The sequence below is a fragment of the Silene latifolia genome, chromosome 2 (genome assembly GCF_048544455.1).
Source record: "Silene latifolia isolate original U9 population chromosome 2, ASM4854445v1, whole genome shotgun sequence".
Classification (NCBI taxonomy): Eukaryota; Viridiplantae; Streptophyta; class Magnoliopsida; order Caryophyllales; family Caryophyllaceae; genus Silene; species Silene latifolia.
In genome coordinates, this window is record NC_133527.1 from 109,177,367 (window position 1) to 109,196,981 (window position 19,615).

General features: G+C 44.2%; 1 non-coding gene across 1 annotated transcript; it reads left to right on the forward strand.

Annotated features, from left to right (window-relative positions):
• The first annotated feature begins 2,839 nt into the window (after positions 1 to 2,839).
• Positions 2,840 to 2,946, forward strand: LOC141644699 (small nucleolar RNA R71). Its single transcript, XR_012544310.1, has one exon. It is a non-coding gene; the product is annotated as a small nucleolar RNA R71 (small nucleolar RNA).
• Positions 2,947 to 19,615: the final 16,669 nt, after the last annotated feature.

Sequence of the window (19,615 nt, forward strand, 5' to 3'; positions counted from 1 at the left end):
TTTAAAATACCCGAAAAATTTGAAATAGCGAGGGAAGACGGCGTCTTTCCTTCGGACGCCTTCGGATTCTCGCTTGTTTTGGTTGAGAATTCTCGCCTAAAGACGGGCGTCTTTCAGCAAAGACGCTCGGATTTATCAATTGCGGGACGGGCGTCTTCTGCTGAAGACGGGCGGATTCTCAGACAGTGAGATTTCTTGTTTTTCACAGGCAAAAAGACGGGCGTCTTTCCTTCCAAGACGGGCGGATTTCTGAAGACGAGCGTCTTCTCCACCAGGACGCTCGGATTCTTCAATAGTCCCAAAATTTCAAAATTTCAGCTCAGATGGACGGGCGGATTCTGACAAATATGTCCGGATTGCCTGAAGACGGGCGGATTCCCATGAAGACGCTCGGATTCTGCTCCTCTTTACCCGGATTCAGTTCCATCCGTGCACTTGCATATCCCTTATCATTTTCCATTCTTCAAATCCTGTGTTCTTCATTGTAGGGGCACTACTAAGGCATGAATAGCCTAGGCACTTGTTATACCCACACTAAGCTAAAGCACTACACATCAATTAAATCATTAGTCCCTCCCTCACTTCTCTCAAAAATGATAATTATCTTGATCAAGGCATAAAAATCCAATAATGACAAAAAATGTAATGTAAGAATTAAAATGCGAGTTAGGGAGTTAGAAATATTTACAAATGGTGGTTTAGGGAGGACTCCACCAAACTCTCATCCTTAGTGAGATGTCATGGGGGCATGTCCAAGGTGTTGTTGATGTTGCTAAACACCTTGAAGAAGTAATTAAAATCTTGTTCATTATCATGATAAAGGTCTTCAATAGACCTTTGCCCTTGTTGTCGGTCTTGATCGATAGCATTACCAATATAGGGATTGAAAATCCCTTCAAACTCATCGTCCCAAAGACCACAAACTTCATCTACTTGATCACTAAAGATCTCTTGAGTTGATGGAGACAACTCTCCCACTTTCTTGTCTTGGCCAATGAGGCCATCCTCTTCATTGCTTGACTTTGGTGAGCTTTTCAAGCTCTCTTTGTTACAATTCACTTGCTCTTTGAATGGAGCATCTTCAATTTTCTTCTTCCATTGGAATTCCGACTTCTTTCTATCATCCTTCCGGCTATAATGATCAACCATAAAACATGGTTTATGCAAACGGGGAGCTCTCATGGTTTTGTCGAGATTGAAAGTTATGCTCTCATCTCCCACTTCTAGAGTGAGCTCTCCATGCTTCACATCAATCACCGCACCCGCGGTGTGTAAGAAAGGTCTTCCTAGAATTATTGGAATGTTGGAGTCTTTTTCCATGTCAACAATGACAAAGTCCACCGGGATGAAAAATTTCCCAACTCTTACGGGAACATCTTCCCATATCCCTAATGGGTCGGTCATTTGGAGTGTGATATTGGTGCATTTAAGCTCTCCCATCCCTAACCTTTTACTCACCGAGTACGGCATAACACTCACACTAGCCCCTAGATCACATAAGGCTTTGTTGATCGTGGTGTCGCCAATGGTACACGGTATTGAGAAGCTTACCGAATCTTTGAGTTTTGGAGGTGAACTCCCTTGAAGTATTGCACTACTCACCTTAGTGAAGGCGATAGTCTCAAGCTTCCGGATCGACTTATTCTTTGTGAGGATGTCTTTCATGTATTTTGCATAGGCCGGCACGTGATTGATTAATTCCGTGAAAGGAATTGAGACTTCCAAATTCTTCACAATTTCCATAAATTTTCCAAGTTGGTCATCAAATTTGGGCTTGGCTTGACGACTCGGAAAAGGAAGTCTAATCACAATGGGCTCCTTCTCCTTGACTTTGTCTTCATTTTTCTTTGAAATTTCTTCTTTTGATGGTTCTCCATCCTTGGAGTTTTGCACAATTTCTTCTTTGTCACTAGCTTCCACAACTTCATCCTCAACTTGCTTCTTCGGTGCTTCATACCTTGTACCACTCCTCAAGTGAATGGCACTAACCGTTTCATGTCTTGGGGGATTACTTTGAGGTGGTAATTGCCCCTTTTGTCTTTGTGAGCTTGAAGATGCTTGTTGAGTCAATTGGGTTTCCAACATTTTGGTGTGAGCTAGGATGTTGTTGATGGTGATTTCCTTTGCTTGACTATCCTTTTGCATTTGAGTGAAAAACTCTTGTTGATTCTTTTGCATTTGGAGGACCGCTTTTTGAACATCAAAACCTTGGTCATTTTGTTGATTATATGGAGTTTGATTTTGGTAACCTTGGTTTTGGTTGTAAAAGGGTCTTTGATTTTGGTTTCTCATGGGAGGTGGGGTGTATGTTGGTTGAGGGTTTTGAACATTTTGGCTTTTGTATGAGAGATTTGGATGGAATTTGGTGTTTTCATCGTAATAGTTTGAATAAGGGGTACCACTCTTGTATGCTTGGAAAGCATTCACTTGTTCATTTGTTCCCCTACATTCACTTTGGTCATGTCCCAAAGTTCCACAATTCTCACATATTCCACTTGGGATTGATGAAGATGTCGTCATGGCATTAACATGATGCTTTGGTGATTTTGAGGCTTCTTCAAGTCTAGCCATAGCTTTTTCAAACTTCAAATTGATGGTATCAATGTGAGCACTAAGTTGAGCACCCAATTGAGTAATGGAGTCCACTTCATGCTTTCCTCCTCTAGTAGCCTTGCGAGGTCTACTATATTGTGAGTTATGGACCGCCATTTCCTCAATTTTGTTCCAAGTTTGATTGTCATCAACTTCGGTGAACATTCCATTTGATCCCATGTTGAGAATGTTCCTTGAATCTTCATAAAGACCGTTCCAAAATTGTTGTACCAAGAACCACTCGCTAAGTTCATGGTGAGGACATGAGCGACAAATTCCCTTGAATCGCTCCCAAGCTTCATACAAAGATTCTTCATCCCTTTGCTTAAAGCCCGTGATTTGAGCCCTTAGCATGTTAGTCTTTTCCGATGGATAGAACTTTTTGTAGAAAGCTAGAGCCAACTTTTTCCAAGAATAAATTCCGAGAGTAGCCTTATCAAGGCCTTTCAACCATTGTTTTGCGGTGCCAATTAGAGAAAAAGGAAATAAGACCCATCAAATTTGGTCTTGAGTTACACCGGTTTGAGAAATCGCATCACAATAATCACAAAAAGTCTCCATATGAGAATGAGGGTCTTCACTAGGCATCCCCCCAAATTGGCTTATTTCGACTAATTGGATAAATGCGGATTTGGCAATAAAATTTCCGGTTAGATGTTGTGGTGTGGGAGTACCATTGGGTAGGTTCTCCTCGGTGGGTACGGAATGTGATGAAAACTTAGGCATTGTGGGTTGATTTTGTGTTGGGTTCTCATCACCTTCTCTTGCAAAAGGGTTGATGAACTCAATAGTATTTGGTTGAATATCTACAACCTCACCAATACCTCTCAAAGTTCTCCTAGCAAGTCTCCTATTGGTTGTCAAAGTTCTTCCAATTTCGCGATCAAAGGGTAACAAGTCACCTTGTGACCTTCTAGACATGCAAAATATCAAACAACTCGAAAACAATTAGAACAAACCTTGAGGAGTTTTACTTCCCCAAGGCAAAGAAAGACACAACTAATAACAATATAAGAAAATCTAAATCAAGTTAACACCGTCCCCGGCAACGGCGCCATTTTTTGGTCGTGGATTACTATTCGGTTACTTGTCGTTAGGAGCACCTAGACCAAAACACAATTTATAACTTCATAAACAACTCTACAATTAGTAAAGAGGCAAGTAAAGGTCGGATCCCAAGGGACGGGAATTGGGATGAGATTTATATTGCAACTAGTGGTGTCTTAAGGGTCATAGGGGATTCATGGGAATTGATCATACAAAGATATTCTCAAGTTATAAGCAAGCAATTATTGTTGTGATGGATCGAGTTGGTTTATATCTTACAATCCTAGGAAAGTTTGGGTCCCGGAGCCGAATCGATTAGATTGTACAACACCTACAAGTCGACTTAATCTTCCCTACTCAACAATATGCATGGTCTAATGAGACTCGAGTTGGTTTATGTCTTACAAGTCTCATTGAAAAGATAGGTGATGGGTAAAAAAATGCAAGGATTCATAGGCTCACATTTCATCAAACATAACATGTGCATAAGTTGAGATCACAACAAGAAAGCAAATAAACTATGAAAGCATATTAAGTTAAGCATGAATCATCCCCCATGTTGGTTTCCCCTAATTACCCATTAACCCTAGCTAAGGTAACTACTCACTCATTATCATGATGAACATGCTAGCAAGGTTGTCAATCATACCAACAAAGTGAAACATGATGAATAAATGAAAGTGATTAACAATAATTAAAAAGGGATTAAGAGAATTTGTAGACACCTCGTTTCTGCACCTCTCGCCAAACACCCAGTGATGATTGGGCCGCATGTTTGGTACGCGGAACGATTTGTGACAGTTCGTAAGATTATCGTCAAGTGATTGCTCAAATATTAATGTCAACCTCTTAAATGTCATCTACGTCCCGATACGGTCGTTTTGGCAGTAATTAGAGTACATTCGGAGTCCGGGTCAAAAACCGTCTCCATTTTCTGATAACTGTTAAATCCCGAGTCAGAATGTTCTGGAATGTTCCGGATATTTCTATTCCATATTTCCCAAATTTTATCTTTTGGCAAATAATATCCCGTAATATTCATAAGATAATCGAATTATTTCCGTCCTACCATAACTCAAACGCGGACATCTTTCTTAAGCAGGAGGAAACCTCCTGGGAATAGACGCAGCAGGTGCTGCGCCTCTTCCAAGAGACGCGCATGGGCTGCGCCTCTTCCCAGGCCCTTCTTTGCATGATTTACGTATCTTTTTCATATCTTTCCGAGATTCACTTCCAAAGAGTCTCCGAAACCCTATTTCTTCACGTGATTAGTATAAATAGGAGCTTTCGTTCCTCATATTTCTCACGCGAGTGTCCGCCCTTCTCTTCTCCCTTTGCATTCTAGACTTTGTTCTTACTAATTGGCGCCTACGTGCTTGGACTTCCGACCACGTAAGCTCGGATCTTTCCGGGTACCAGCCTCTCCGTTGCATGACCGACCAATTTGACCACTACACTCAATCAATCTAATTAATCAACTTGTTAAATCATTTTCCTCTTTCGAGGGCACTCTTTCCTTGCATTCGCGTCGAGCATCACTAATCGATCTTCTTAGTTCATCTCGTTCCGTCAACATGTAAGTCTGAGGGTGTATTAATCTCTCTTTTATTCATTGTATTTTTAATTATTGTATAACAATTGTAAGGTTTATGTCGAAAGTACCTCATTAAAACCGATTTCTAAAACCGTCTTTAAAACCTTTTTGCGGATTTCCGGTGAGGAGATGACGTCGAGAAAAGACGCAGCAACCGTTGCGCCTCTTCGAAGGAGCGCAGCACCTGCTGCGCCTCTTCGTGAGGCTGCCGCAGTTCCTGCTTCTTTTCTTCTTCCTCCGTCCTCTGTAATTCGTATCAAGTTTATTTCCTTCGTTTGTTCGTTAATTCGTTCACATGATAGTTTAATAATTCATATGTATATTAACCATCATCATTAACATGTTTAAATCGTCATAAAACCGACTTAAATCCCTAATAATCAATATTTGCGGGTTTTCGTCATTAAATTCGATTCGAGTTTTAGGAATTCAATTCGTTCATGTTGGGTTTCTGGGATTCATTGTTGATATATTTTCACCTGTTTTGTTCATCAATTCATCGTCATTCATCATGTTTAGTCTAATTCGTTTAGTTAGTTAGTTTAATTAATCATTCATTAACATCGACCTTTCACATAATTAATCAGTCTTGTTTCCGTCTCATCCATGCTTTACTGTTTTATGACCTCAATCATATGTAAATAATTCATTAATCACTTTCATCCGAGTCTAATATCGTAATAAATCCTTAAAATTAACAAATAACATTAACGGTTTTGCGAGCTTCCGGCCACAGCCAGAACTCACCCTTGAATGACGCAAGAATCGCCGCGCCTCTTCCAAAGGGCGCAGTGCCTGCTGCGCCTGTTCCAGGGTGATTTCTGTCCCTGAACCCCTTTTCTGCCTTGACCTAGTTTAATTAGCTACGTATTAATCAACTAATATCTGTATTATCACCTTCTGATCTGTCGTGTTTTATTCTTATTTCTTTTTCTCAAATCATCCGTTTTAAAGGTATTTTCGACATAAATCGCCTATTCCAATGTAATTATTATTGTATTTCATATTATTATTGTATTTCGTATCATTTGTATGCTTCACATGTAAATGAACCTTAAATCCCAACTTCGACATTAATTGTATGCTAATTACATGTCAACCAACTTAGTTAAATTCTTCACATGCTAGGATTAATCTATGGATGTTGCATTGCATGCATATAGCCGACGATATATCGAGTATAAATAACTTCCCTAATCATTAGTAGAGGCCGCTATCGAGGCGGGCGGGATTAGGTGTTCGATCAAAAGAGCTTCCTAATACGTACCCTCACCCCTTACTCCAGATCTCCGTGAGCACCCGTGTTCATTGGCATCCACGAGAGTCATTCTAGACATAGAATGCTAAGGGTAATGATTGCTTAGTGTTCATGTCACTACTTTGTGTCTTGACATGGCACGAGGTATTCGAACGGTTCCAATTTCCCATAAAAATTGGTGGCGACCCCATACAAAATGCAAACGCTTGTTTTCGAGCCCCTTCACCAAGCGCCCCGTGGGCGGCCCGCCATCCACGTTTGGCGACTCATTGGGGAATATACACTTACGTGTAGCTAAGGGTGAAACTTGAACAAGGTTAGGGAATAAGTTTGTACAAGACAATTGTCGGTTTTCATAACTCGGTCTTCCTAGACCGTTTAAATCGGCCTTCCTAGGCCCAACCCAACCCATTCGACCAATCGTCCCGTCTAAACGGTCCTAATTCTTATTTGGGCCTAAGGATGGATAGCGATTGACGTCATCCATACCATGATGCTTACTCTTGTTTGTATCAAGGGCCTTCACTACTTGAGGAAATGGACTAGGAATCGGCCTTACTCTTGTTTGGCACGAGCCTCTCCACAGACTTCGGGTTTGATGGTTCGGTATGGCAACCCACCCTTTAAACCAAAACCCTTCTAAATGCACTCAGCATCCCGTTATAATGCTTGTATAAATGTGTAAACCTTATGTGATCACCATTTCTAAACAAAACCATGACGAATTTTCAAAATATCAAAACCCGTTTTCAAACAAGAATTTCGAAATAGGGCCTTTAATTAGCACAAAATCCGGTCAAAACTCTGTCCGTTTGTCGTGTCAAAATTCGGGCCACAAGCCCATTTCAAACCTCACCTCGAGTCCACTCCTACAACTACACTACAGTTGGCTAGGACACACATTTTCAAAGACCTTGTCTTTCTTCAAAACTCACTCAACACAAGTGGCACACACCCACTTCACGAGTCAAGTCTTTTCCTCTTTTAGCAAGTGTGATGGAATGGTCGATCGTGTTTTGATTCGTCGCCGATCTCTTATCCAGTTTCCAAAATGCCTGGGTCAAGTGATGATACGAACCTCCAGCAAATTCAAGAAAGTAATGATCGAATCCTAGCCGCGATAGCCCAAATGCAAATTACCCAAGAACAAACCTATGACCGCCTTGAGCTTATCGAAGGCCGTATCTTTGATGTAGAGGGAAAGCTACCTCCCCCCAAAGGTGGAGTGCTACAATTTTCCGATGACGAGTCTAAAGATGAGAATCCTGTCCTAGGAACAACCGCAGCTGAGAAAAGACTCCAATACCTAGAGGAGCAATTGATGTACCTTAAAGGGGATGACATTTACAGGGAGAACAATCGTAAGTATGAAGCCGTCAATTCCAAATTGCCCACTAACTTTAGCATGACGGATATCCCTAAGTTTAAAGGACATGAGAACCCTTTGAACCACATCCGCGCCTTCAAGGACTACATGTCTATCAAAGGCATCAAACCCGAGATGTTCTTAAGGATCTTTCCTTCATCTCTTGACACCATCCCAAAGCAATGGTTCTACACTTTAGATCACAAAAAGGTCGCTACTTGGGAGGACGCCGCCATCGAGTTCTCAAAGCAATATGCGGATAATGCCGAAATCCAAGTCAATATGCGTACTCTAGAGGTTCTTACCCAAAATGACAAGGAAGGATTCACCGACTTCCTAAGTAGGTGGAGGAAGACTAGTACTCAACTAGTTGAACGCCCGGATGAGGCCACTCTTGTGGAGAAGTTCGTGGACAATCTCAAGCCCATATATGCCAACCATTTGAGATATCAAAACATCAAGACCTTCAAGGACTTAACCGTACTAGGGACACGAATTGAAGATGATATCCGCAAAGGACTCTTGTCCAAAACGGTAGGTCGAGGATACCAAGGGTCCACGAGTCGTTCATACGGCTCTACTAGCAAGACCGACGAAGTTAACCTTCTCGAGCCATCCAAGAAAACTAGCCCACCAAGGAAGTTCACAAACCTTGGAGATACGTACTCCAACGCTCTAAAAAGACTAATGAAGCAAGGTAAACTCCAACCCATTGGGCCTACTCCCGAACCCGAAAGGAAGTCCAAATTCAGGGATGAAAATTCCTCCGTGAATACCATAGGGGCAAGGGGCATGACACAGAAAAATGCTACAAGTTGGAACACGTGCTTCAGGATATGATTGAAGATGGTCGACTTCCAATTCCACCAGGAGGTAAGCCCAACAACACTCAGAATCCTCTTGGAGTTCTAGTGATTACAAGTGACGAATCTACCTTAGATTGCTCACATCTAATTTCTCCCACCGAAAATGAAATCCATGCAATTGAGAAAGAAAAGCTTTACTCCTATCTCCCCGCAATCTCCGACTTCATCGCATGGGCAAGGAGTGTAGATAGGCAAGTGTGGGAACTAGAAAACATGGTAATAGTCTTACGCAATCCCAATGCAACACCTAAAGAACGCGTACCATTGACCTTCTCTCAAAATGCCACTATGCAAGAAGTAGTCGCCGTGGTCGATAAACTAGTCAATCAAATCATACGACTAGAAAGCGATATCATGAGAATGAGGGAACTAGCTGCAATCAATGGAGTTTGGGCCGATGATGATGAAGACGAGTATCTCATCGAAAACTCCTTAGTAAAGGAAATAGTCCAAAATGGTGAAGACCAAGATGTGGACCACCTAACTCGTTCGGGTCGCCCATATCAAAGCACCACTCAAAACGGTCCAACCAATGTCATCACACCAAATGACAACGAAGACGACCCCACTGATCATTTGCTCAAGCAATTACAAAAACCAAGGCCGATCTTTCGGTCCGGCAACTAGTGGCAAGCTCCTTTCCACACCGCCAAGCTTTACTGCAAGCTTTGGCCAAATTAAATGTAGCACATAACTCTACTCCTGAAGATGTAGTCAACTTGGTCTTCCAAGAATCACCCAAGCTAAGTAATCCTATTACTTTCTCAGACGAAGACTTGCCACCTTTCGGCGCCAGTCACAACCTTGCTCTATACATCACTGTCATCTGTCTAAAGAAAAATGTGCCAATGACCTTGGTAGATGATGGCTCCGCGGTCAACGTCATACCCCTCAAAACGGCATACAAACTAGGCATGAAAGAGTCGGACTGGACCCCTACAAATCAAGGTGTACGTGCATATGACGGTACACGACGAAAAGTGGTAGGACTTGCTAACCTAACCATAGCAACGGGACCAATCGAACGAAAGGTTAACTTCCAAGTAGTGGACATCGAAGCTTCATTCAACATACTTCTGGGAAGGCCTTTGATTCATGCTTCCAAAGCAGTAACATCCACCCTTCATCAAAAGATCAAGATCCCACTAAATGGCAAAGTTGTGACGATCACTTCGTCGCCTATCAAGGCAATAATCGAGAAGCAATCAAATAATCAAGTCCTTGCGGATCCCATATACGAACTTGGGGGCTTCCAAAGTGTAAATGTCATAGAAAGTGAGCTGGCACCCTTATACTATAATCCCTACTCTAACTTGGTGGTCAACCACATACTCAAAAATCAGGGATACTTCCCTGGAATGCCTTTGAACCCGATTCGGAAGAACACCTTCGCGCCATACAAGAAAGGCAACTCATCGAGAATACCACTTGGACTAGGGTACAAACCCACAACAGAAGAAGTTCTCGAAATGCTTGCCCAAGTCCAAAATCGCAAGTATGTAGGAGTCCAAATGAGGCCATATCTCCCTACCTTGAATGGATACTTCGTTCAAGAAGGAAGTTCGGAACTCTTTCATGGATTTCCCGAACCTTGGCATTACCTCGAGAGGAAGTTAGCCGAAATCGAGATCTTTCACGATTGCTACTTCATCCCTCCAGAAACGGTTCCTACCGTCAAAACCCGTCAAGCACCTTGCTTAGACGAGCAAGCTGTGAGCCTCCTGTTTGGAGAGGACCGATTTGTTAAGGCCGCGCAGGATGAGATCATTACTACGATACTTCAAGACGATCGCTTCAACCCCACCGCATTGATCACAGAAATCGACACAAAGCAGCAGAAAGGATGGAGAAAATCAATCAAATGGACCAACAATCAAGGAAGACTCTTCAAGCTCACCACTTTGGAGAAGGAGAGATGTTCAAAGAAGAACCAAGACGACGAGTTCGAATCGAATCGAGTCGGAGTCGGAGTCGAGTCGAGTCTAGAGAAGTCATTAGAGAGTCTACTCCCTCGTCACCCCCCCCTCCCTTCGTTTCTCCTAGCTTATTTTCAAGTAGCCACGAGTTCGGGAAATGCCCCAATTATCGTCCCTTTACCGCCACCGACCATGGATCGGTTGGCTTCTTTGTTTCAACTTTACTCAAATCTTAATATGAATAAATCAGGTTCTGCTTACTCTTTGCGTTATCTTGAGTGCAATTCTGTTTATGACGATACTGAGGATGACCAAGACCCAGACTTGACCGAGATACCTCCCTACGTAGCCAAAGAAATACTACGGGAAGGGGAAGGGGGACCGAGTGGTGAGGACACCGAACCCATCAATGTAGGAACCGAACTAGAACCCAAAGAACTTAGGATAGGGACTACCTTGAGCTCTACCGAACGGGCCGACCTCATAGACCTCCTAAATGACTTCAAAGACGTTTTCGCTTGGTCCTACAAAGACATGCCGAGGGATCGACAGGATATTGCCGAACATAGAATTCCGATTAAGCCAGGTTTCAAACCCGTGAAACAGAAGCTTCGACGAATGAGAACAGAGTGGGCTCTAAAGATTAAGGAAGAAGTTGACAAGTAATTCAAAGCCGGGTTCATCAAAGTTTCCGAGTATTCTGATTGGGTAGCTAACATAGTACCCGTACCCAAAAAGGATGGGAGAATCCGAGTTTGTGTTGACTTTAGGGATTTGAACAAAGCGAGTCCAAAAGATGACTTCCCTCTGCCTCACATCGACATATTAGTGGACAATACTGCAGACCACGCATTACTATCCTTCATGGATGGATATGCGGGTTATAACCAAATCAAAATGGCCATGGAAGACATGCATAAGACCGCGTTCGTCACCCAATGGGGAACCTATTGCTATACAGTAATGCCGTTCGGATTGATCAACGCCGGAGCTACATACCAACGCACCGCAACTACACTCCTACATGACATGATGCACAAAGAAGTTGAGGTATATGTAGATGACATGATCGTCAAATCCAAGGAGAGAGAGGGACATATTGCGAACCTTCGCAAGTTCTTCGCAAGGCTACGGAAGTACAACATCAGACTCAACCCTCAAAAATGCACATTTGGGGTAACATCTGGCAAACTCCTAGGATACGTCGTTAGCCAACGAGGTATAGAAATAGATCCTTCCAAAATCAAAGCTCTGATTGAAATGCCACAACCTCAAACGAGAAAAGGAAGTCGAGGATTCCTGGGAAAAGTGCAATACATAAGTCGATTCATATCGAAACTTACGATGATTTGCGAGCCTATCTTCAAGAAACTCAAGAAAACAGACCACACCATGTGGGATGATGATTGTCAAAAGGCGTTCGACCGAATCAAGGAGATATTGGCTAAACCACCAGTGCGCATGCCACCACAACAAGATCAACCTCTTGGTTTGTATCTCACGGTAACCGAAACCGCCATGGGTGCCATGTTAGCTCAAACCATAGGAAGTGAAGAAAGAGCTATTTACTATCTAAGTAAGAAGTTCTTGGAATACGAGTGCAAATACTCACAACTCGAAAAGACATGCCTCGCTCTTGTGTGGGCAACGAAGAAGCTACGTCACTACATGCTTAGCTACTCACAAGATATTCTCCAAAATGGATCCAGTCAAATACCTCTTCGAGAAACCCGTCCTCAACGGACGCCTGGCAAGATGGACCATGATGCTCTCAGAATTTGACCTCAAATATGTGCCACTGAAAGTTATAAAGGGTCGCGCCGTCGCCGAATTCTTCGCAGAAAATCCCATCAACGACGCACAAACTATAGATACTTGGTCATTTCCCGACGAGGATATACTTCAAACAGATGTAGACTCCTGGGATCTATACTTCGATGGAGCATCAAACCTGAGAGGATTTGGGATAGGAGTGTTGCTCATTTCTCCCGAAGGTGAGCATACACCGATTCTTTGTCAAACTCGACTTCGAGGTGACGAACAACGCCGCAGAGTATGAGGCTTGTCTAATTGGACTACAAGCGGCAGTAAGCTTAGGCATCAAAAACCTCCGAGTGCATGGAGATTCATCACTGATCATCAACCAAGTTACAGGATCCTGGAAAATCCGAAGTGAAAGCCTAGCACCCTATCAGGCTAGGATAGACCAAGTCGCTCAATTCTTTGATCACGTAACCTACTTACACCTACCTCGAGAAGAAAATCAATTTGCAGACGCTCTTGCGAAACTTGCATCTTTGATAAACATGCCAGATTACATGATGGAAATGCCTTTGTGTATCGAACGACGGTCGGAGCCGGCTTATGTCCATCAAATTACCAATGAAGAAGAAATCGCACAGGAACCCTGGTTCCAAGCAATCCTGAATTTCAAGCTCAATGGTACCTATCCAACAGATATGGACAAGAGGGGACAACGAGCTATACGCCTATTGTCTTCACAATATGTTCTCATGCAAGGAGAATTGTACAAAAGAACACCTCTTGGTGTAGTCCTACGTTGCCTTGATCATTCACAGGCACGAAAAGTGACGGAAGAAGTCCACGACGGAGAATGCGGTCCTCATATGAGTGGACCTATGATGGCAAAGAAAATCACACGTCTAGGGTACTATTGGACCACAATGGAATCCGATTGCATCAAATATGTGAGACATTGCCACAAATCACAAATCTTCGAACGTACAACATGTCCCTCCTTCGTTGCTCTATACGATGACATCTCCTTGGCCATTCTCCGCATGGGGAATTGACATAATTGGGAAAATAACCCCAGCCGGAACAGGAGGTCACTGTTTCATCCTAGTAGCAATTGACTACTTCACCAAGTGGGTAGAAGCGGCTTCCTACACCGCTCTCACGGCTAAAAATGTAGCCAAATTCATACAAAATAACATCATCTGCCGATATGGTTGCCCACATGAGATCATTAGCGATAATGGGTCCCACTTCCAAGCCGAAACCGAACAATTGCTAGCCAAGTACAAGATCAAGCATCATCACTCATCGCCCTATAGACCACAGACTAACGGCGCGGTAGAAGCGGCTAACAAAAATGTCGTCACGATCCTCAAGAAAATGACTGACAATTATAGAGATTGGCCAAGCAAAATACCCTTCGCTTTGTGGGGGTATCGAACATCCGTCAGGACGCCCACTGGGGCTACTCCTTTCTATTTGACTTACGGCATGGAAGCCGTACAACCAGTTGAGCTAGAAATACCATCCTGCGCATTCTCGCTAGAAAGTCAAATCCCTAAGCCGATTGGAAAAGGGATAGATATGAAGAACTCATCCTCCTGGATGAACGTAGGCTTCGTGCCTTACATAATGTCCAAACATATCAAGCACGTATCAAACGAGCTTTCAACAAAAGGGTTAGGCCAAGAAACATCAAAGAAGGAGATTTAGTTCTCAAATCGGTCAGAGCTCTTTTACCTGTCGACCCAAGGGGAAAATTCAAACCTAACTGGGCCGGACCATATCTAGTCAAATGAATACTCCCAGGGGGTGCGGTTAGAATCACAGACCTAGACGGGAATGAGTTCTCAAACCCCACAAATCTCGACCAACTGAAACGATACTATGCCTAGAATAGGAACAAAAACGCGCCTCGCGTAAACCTACGTGTCGCTCTTGTGGCACTAAATAAACGGCCCCTGGCCCATTTGAATGTCACTATGCTCTTGCATCTTGGCAAACTTGTCATCCTCATATCGTCAAACAAACTAAAATTCGCACCTCCCGAGTAAGCAAAAGCTCATGCTTATTTTCTATGTTCATTACAAGCTCTTGCTTCGAACAATTATTCTTTTACATTTACTCGAACTACGCGCAAGGGTTTGATTTCGCTTTTTTCTAAGTGAATACGTAGGCAATCCTTCACGGGATTCAACCCACCATTATATTTAAAATGTAAATAGAAGGACATTTGCATTGCATATGAAATTCGACAAGAATAATTAAAGAAAATCACAACGGTTTCATAACCACTTAACCTTTTTATTTCATTCAATTTCTAATAATAATAATACGGCAAATAATAAAAATAGACTAGGCTAGGATTCTAAAAATCCCTCCTTTCTTATTACAACAATAATAATAATAATTAAATAATAAATAAGACTTGGGCTATTCCTCCATCTTTCCCTTGCCCTTGTCGTTCTTGTCATATTTCTTGTCACGACCTCGAGCCGGGCGCTCTTGCACCACTTCAGACCTAATCACCAACGGTCTTTCTCGAGGCCTGACTCTTCCATTCTTGCCAACCACCATCTCTGCGACAGGAGTAGTCTTCGATTTCTTCGAAGGATGAATGACTTGAAACCCGGCTTCTTCTTCTCCTTCTGTCAGATGCTTCTCCTTCTCTTTCTCTCCCTCGCGCACCTTGTAGTCAACGGGCTCGCGCTTCCTCAGTCTTTCGCGCTCTTCCGAAGTTGCAGCCTTCCTCCACCTCAGATAAGAGTCCGACACCCACAAGGCATTGGCGGAGAAGCTCAAGAACCACATGTTTCTTTGAGCCCATTTCATAGCCCACTCTCTTCGGCTTTCTGTAGTAAGCGCCATAGCAGTCTGCGGAACGGTGTCAAGCCTAGGGATCATCTGCTTCAACCCGACTTGCCTCATCAACCTGTCAGGAAAGATGCATACCATAAACTCCAATCCAGGAATGCGCACGGACCTAGTAGGATCTAAAGAAGACACTCCAGTGACAGACTTGAGGTGCCACCACGGAACGACCCACCTGATCAGCGGGCCATCATCATTCTTCAGCTTGTTCTTCCAATAATCGCAGACCCGGGTGAAGTCCACCATGTACAGCCGTGTCCTCATCGAAATCATACGGGCATGATAGGAAAGTGCATGAACTGGGGGCTCGAGCAATCGGAGCCGTTCCATAAGCCAAACCTACCAAAAAACAGGCATTAGACATCAAAAACAAAAAAAAAAAAAAAAAAAAAAAAAAAAAAAAAAAAAAAAAAAAAAAAAAAAAAAAAAAAAAAAAAAAAAAAAAAAAAAAAAAGAAAGAAAGAAGGGTGTCTTTTACCTGCAAAATAACGGGACTCCCCAAAAATGGAAGATCGCGGTTGGATTTCCTATTGTCCAAGACCAAGATAATCTCCCCTAAGCATAGACAAGCTGGGCTCCTGCGCAGCTCCATTTGCTCAATAAGACCCAATAGACGGGGATCACCTCGCAGTTCTTCATCAAAATGTCCCTGAAAGACATAAACATGAAGCAAACAGAAGCCAAATGCTCTCCTCCTAGCAACATAAGAAACAGTAGGGTCGGCCCTGTTGATGAATCGGTCTATAAAGTCCAACATTCGCACGCCTTTCGGGGTAACTAAGCGATCCACCTCAAGTCTAGTAAGTCCAAGCAAATCTCTGAACTTACTCTTATACCCTTGAGCAGTAGAAGGGATGGCAGGTAAATGTTCGGGGTCCCACCCGCCAATAGCAGCAATTTCCTCCGGAAAAGGACAAATATCACCTCCTAGGAACGCAAAAACATGATAATTTGGGTCCCAATAATCAAGGCACGCATCCAAGAACGGTTTTACAACCTTAATGAGTTTCAAACTCAATAGAGACCCAAGGTTATAAGCACCCATATCATGTTTCTCAATGTTCGAAAACTCATTAGTCCATTCCTTCAAACGAATCTCCAAAGTATTCATGATGATAATTTTCTCTTGAAAATTTATTGGGAGTTTTTATGTGTGAATCGACGAAGAAGAGACGGAAGAATTATATGATTTAAAGCTTCGTCGACGCTTCTATTTATACTAATTGTTGTTTCCAAAAATCCGTCAGAACCAACCTGCTTGGGAACAGGCGCGGCACCTGCTGCGCCTCTTCAAAGGGACGCAGCTCATGCTGCGCCTCTTCCCCAGCCTCACTTCTGTGATTTCCGCGTTTGGATCCTTCCTAATTCTATAAACGAATAATTTCCTATTCCTACGGGATTTTATTTTGGTAAATCCGAGAAATTTACCATGCTTCAGGTTTCCTTAATCCGCGGACGCGCATTTCGAGGCGACATCGACATTTTCCGCCATTTTTCTCACACTTTTATATTTAGTTTTCATTTTAATTCTTTTTTTTCAACATTTACTTAGTCATTTCATTTTCTTAATTTCTATTTTTTCCAATTTCTAACTTATAGATTTCTCTTTTTCTTTTTTTTCGGGGGTAACCCTCCCTACCGTCCGGTCATTTCCGGCAAAATTTTTGCATTTTCACGTCCTTTCGAGTCTCATTTTGCACTAATTAAAGGCCCTATGTGAATATAAAATGTATGTGTTACGTGATTTTCTATGTAAATTCCGGCAGCATGACGGCATAAACCGTTGTCTACCAAACCTGTTCAAAAGCTAACCTGCAGGTACAAACAACACAACCCAGCAGCAAAAGGCACTCGGGCCGTCGTATATACAACAAAAAAGCAAATATACAAGCAAACTGGGGGCTTCGCCCCAAACAAGTCCAAATGTACAACTGGGGGCTTCGCCCCAAACAAGTCCAAATCCAAGTAAACTGGGGGCTTGCGCCCCAAAACAAGTCCAAAAATGTTTCAAAAACGGATGTCCAAATGTACACAAAAGCTACTGCTGGGCACCCTCCAGCTCGGCAACCCTAGCCGTAAGAGCGGCGATCTCGGCGTCCCGAAACTCGAGCTCCCTCAGCAAGCGAGCCGTCTCCTCCCGAGACTGGGCCAACTCTCGCTCCAGCTCACGGTCACCCTGTGAACAGCAATAAATTGACTCATGTCAATCAACTCAATCAAAAGGGGAGATAATCAAAAATCAAAAGAAGTCAAGTGAGGTTCATACCTGACGACCTCGACCGCCGATGAGTGCCTCGATGGCGGTAGCTCGCAGCCGGTTGGCCACCCTCCATAATGCCACGAACCGGGACGGCGCAACCTGCATTTTCAAAAAGTAATTCTCAGCAAAATTGAACAAATTCAATCAAATGTGTTCTTACACGGAAACTATGCAAAATGGGAACTCACCCTCCGAATCAGATGCTGCCAGTCATCCAGGCCAGCATCCGTCACAGCTACGTCAAAGTCACGTAACTCGGAGATCGTCGTCCTCCCAGTAGCGTCAGTGTACTCGAGGGTCTCGGGGTACTCTGGGGGCTCGATGCCCGCCGCCTCAACCTCCTGCAAAATGGCTCTCGTTAATCGATGATCTTTCGTCGCAATTCTCGAAAATCAAGATCCAACAAGAAACAAAAGATACTCACCACTACCGGCCAATACGCCAACCTCCCGTAAAGGAACGCCGAGTAATCCTCGTCAGGGAGAAGAAGGTCGTCGCCACTAGCACCGCCAAGTCCGCCTCCTCTCGGCCTCGAAGGCTCCCTAAACATCGTCCTGGGAGGATCGACGGAACCGTCAACGCGCCCGAAAGCACTGACGAGCTAACCGCTCGCCCAGATACCACACAGGACCCATCGACGTCCACAACAGCAGCCGACTCGAGCTCCTAGGTCGAAGGACCTCAGCGACAAAAGGAGGCGCTCCAGCGTACTCCGCCCAAGGTCTGGGCACCCACTGCGACAATATAAAGGCAAAGGTCATTCCTATGATCAATTTAAAACAAAGTATAAGAAGGTGTGAGTGAATACAAATGGGATACTCACGCTGCTCAGCTGAAGAGCGTTCACATCCCGCCGGTAGACATTGTGAGAAGAACGCTTGCTCTTCGTCCGGCACATGACCCAATCCCTCACCACGGGATAGGCCCTCTCCAACGGCTCCGTCCTCTTGGGCGCGAGGTCCGGAAAGTAAGAGTACACCCACGCCTGTAAAACAGAATAATCAATGACGATCTGTCGATCGTCGATAAAGAAAGAAATTGACTCTGGCCTAAAGGAAGGTTCATACCTCCAACAGTAGCCCAGGTCCGACAGCGCCAGGAGAAGTCCCCTTCTCCATCAACTCCGGACGAACCATGGCCCTCATGAAGCGGATGAGGACCGCAAAAAACCAGCGATGACCCGGTCCCCAACGCCCTAGGGAACTCGGGTCAGAAAGAAAGGGAAGAAGCTTCGTCGACAACCTCTCACCCTTGTCTCCGAGGTAAATCGAAGACAAGAACCACCAAAGCCACGGGCGAGCCCTCGCTCACCAGTACAAGGAGGAGGAGCCGTCTCCCTCCCATCGATCACCACCGATGCTGGGGTCTTCCCCGCAAAGTAATCTCGAACGTAGGTACTGGGTACCAAACCCGCACCGCAACACCCTTCGGCGACGTTTCCAGCCGATCAACCTCCTCGCCTCGGCCGACCGCCCTCATGCCGCCTCCGGCCACACCATCTCCTCGATCCCATACGGCACCGGAAATCATGCCGTAGTCCTCCAAAGTGACTCCCACCTCACCAAAAGGCAAGTGAAACGTGGAAGTCGTATCCCAAAATCGATCCAAGAAAGCGCGGACCAGGCTAAGGTTGGCCCGCAACTTCCTCTTCACGATATCCCCCCCAGACTGAACCGAGGACCGAACGCTCCACGCTCGATCATGGCTCTCTCCTCCGCCGACAGCCGCTCGTAGTGCTCCATCGCCGTCGTGTACCCCGAGAACGACCGGATGTTCCCAGCCTCCTATTATGATTTGAAACAAAGCTATCTTTAGTTTTGAGTAAATTTGAAAGAAGATTTGAACAAAGATAGAAAAGGGTAGGTAATGAGTTAGGGAATTCCTATTTACCAAGCTCTTCACCGTCCTGTAGGACAAGTGACCCTCTGCAGCCCACACGAGGTGCCTACTCTCCCAGGTCTCGGCCCATGCAGGAGCACCTCTCAGCTCACGACCTCCTCGTCCGAGGTGGGCCCGTCTCGGAATCTCCTCCTCCTCAGCAGCCTCCTCCTCGGGAACCTCGTCCGCAGCAGCCATCACCGCAGCGG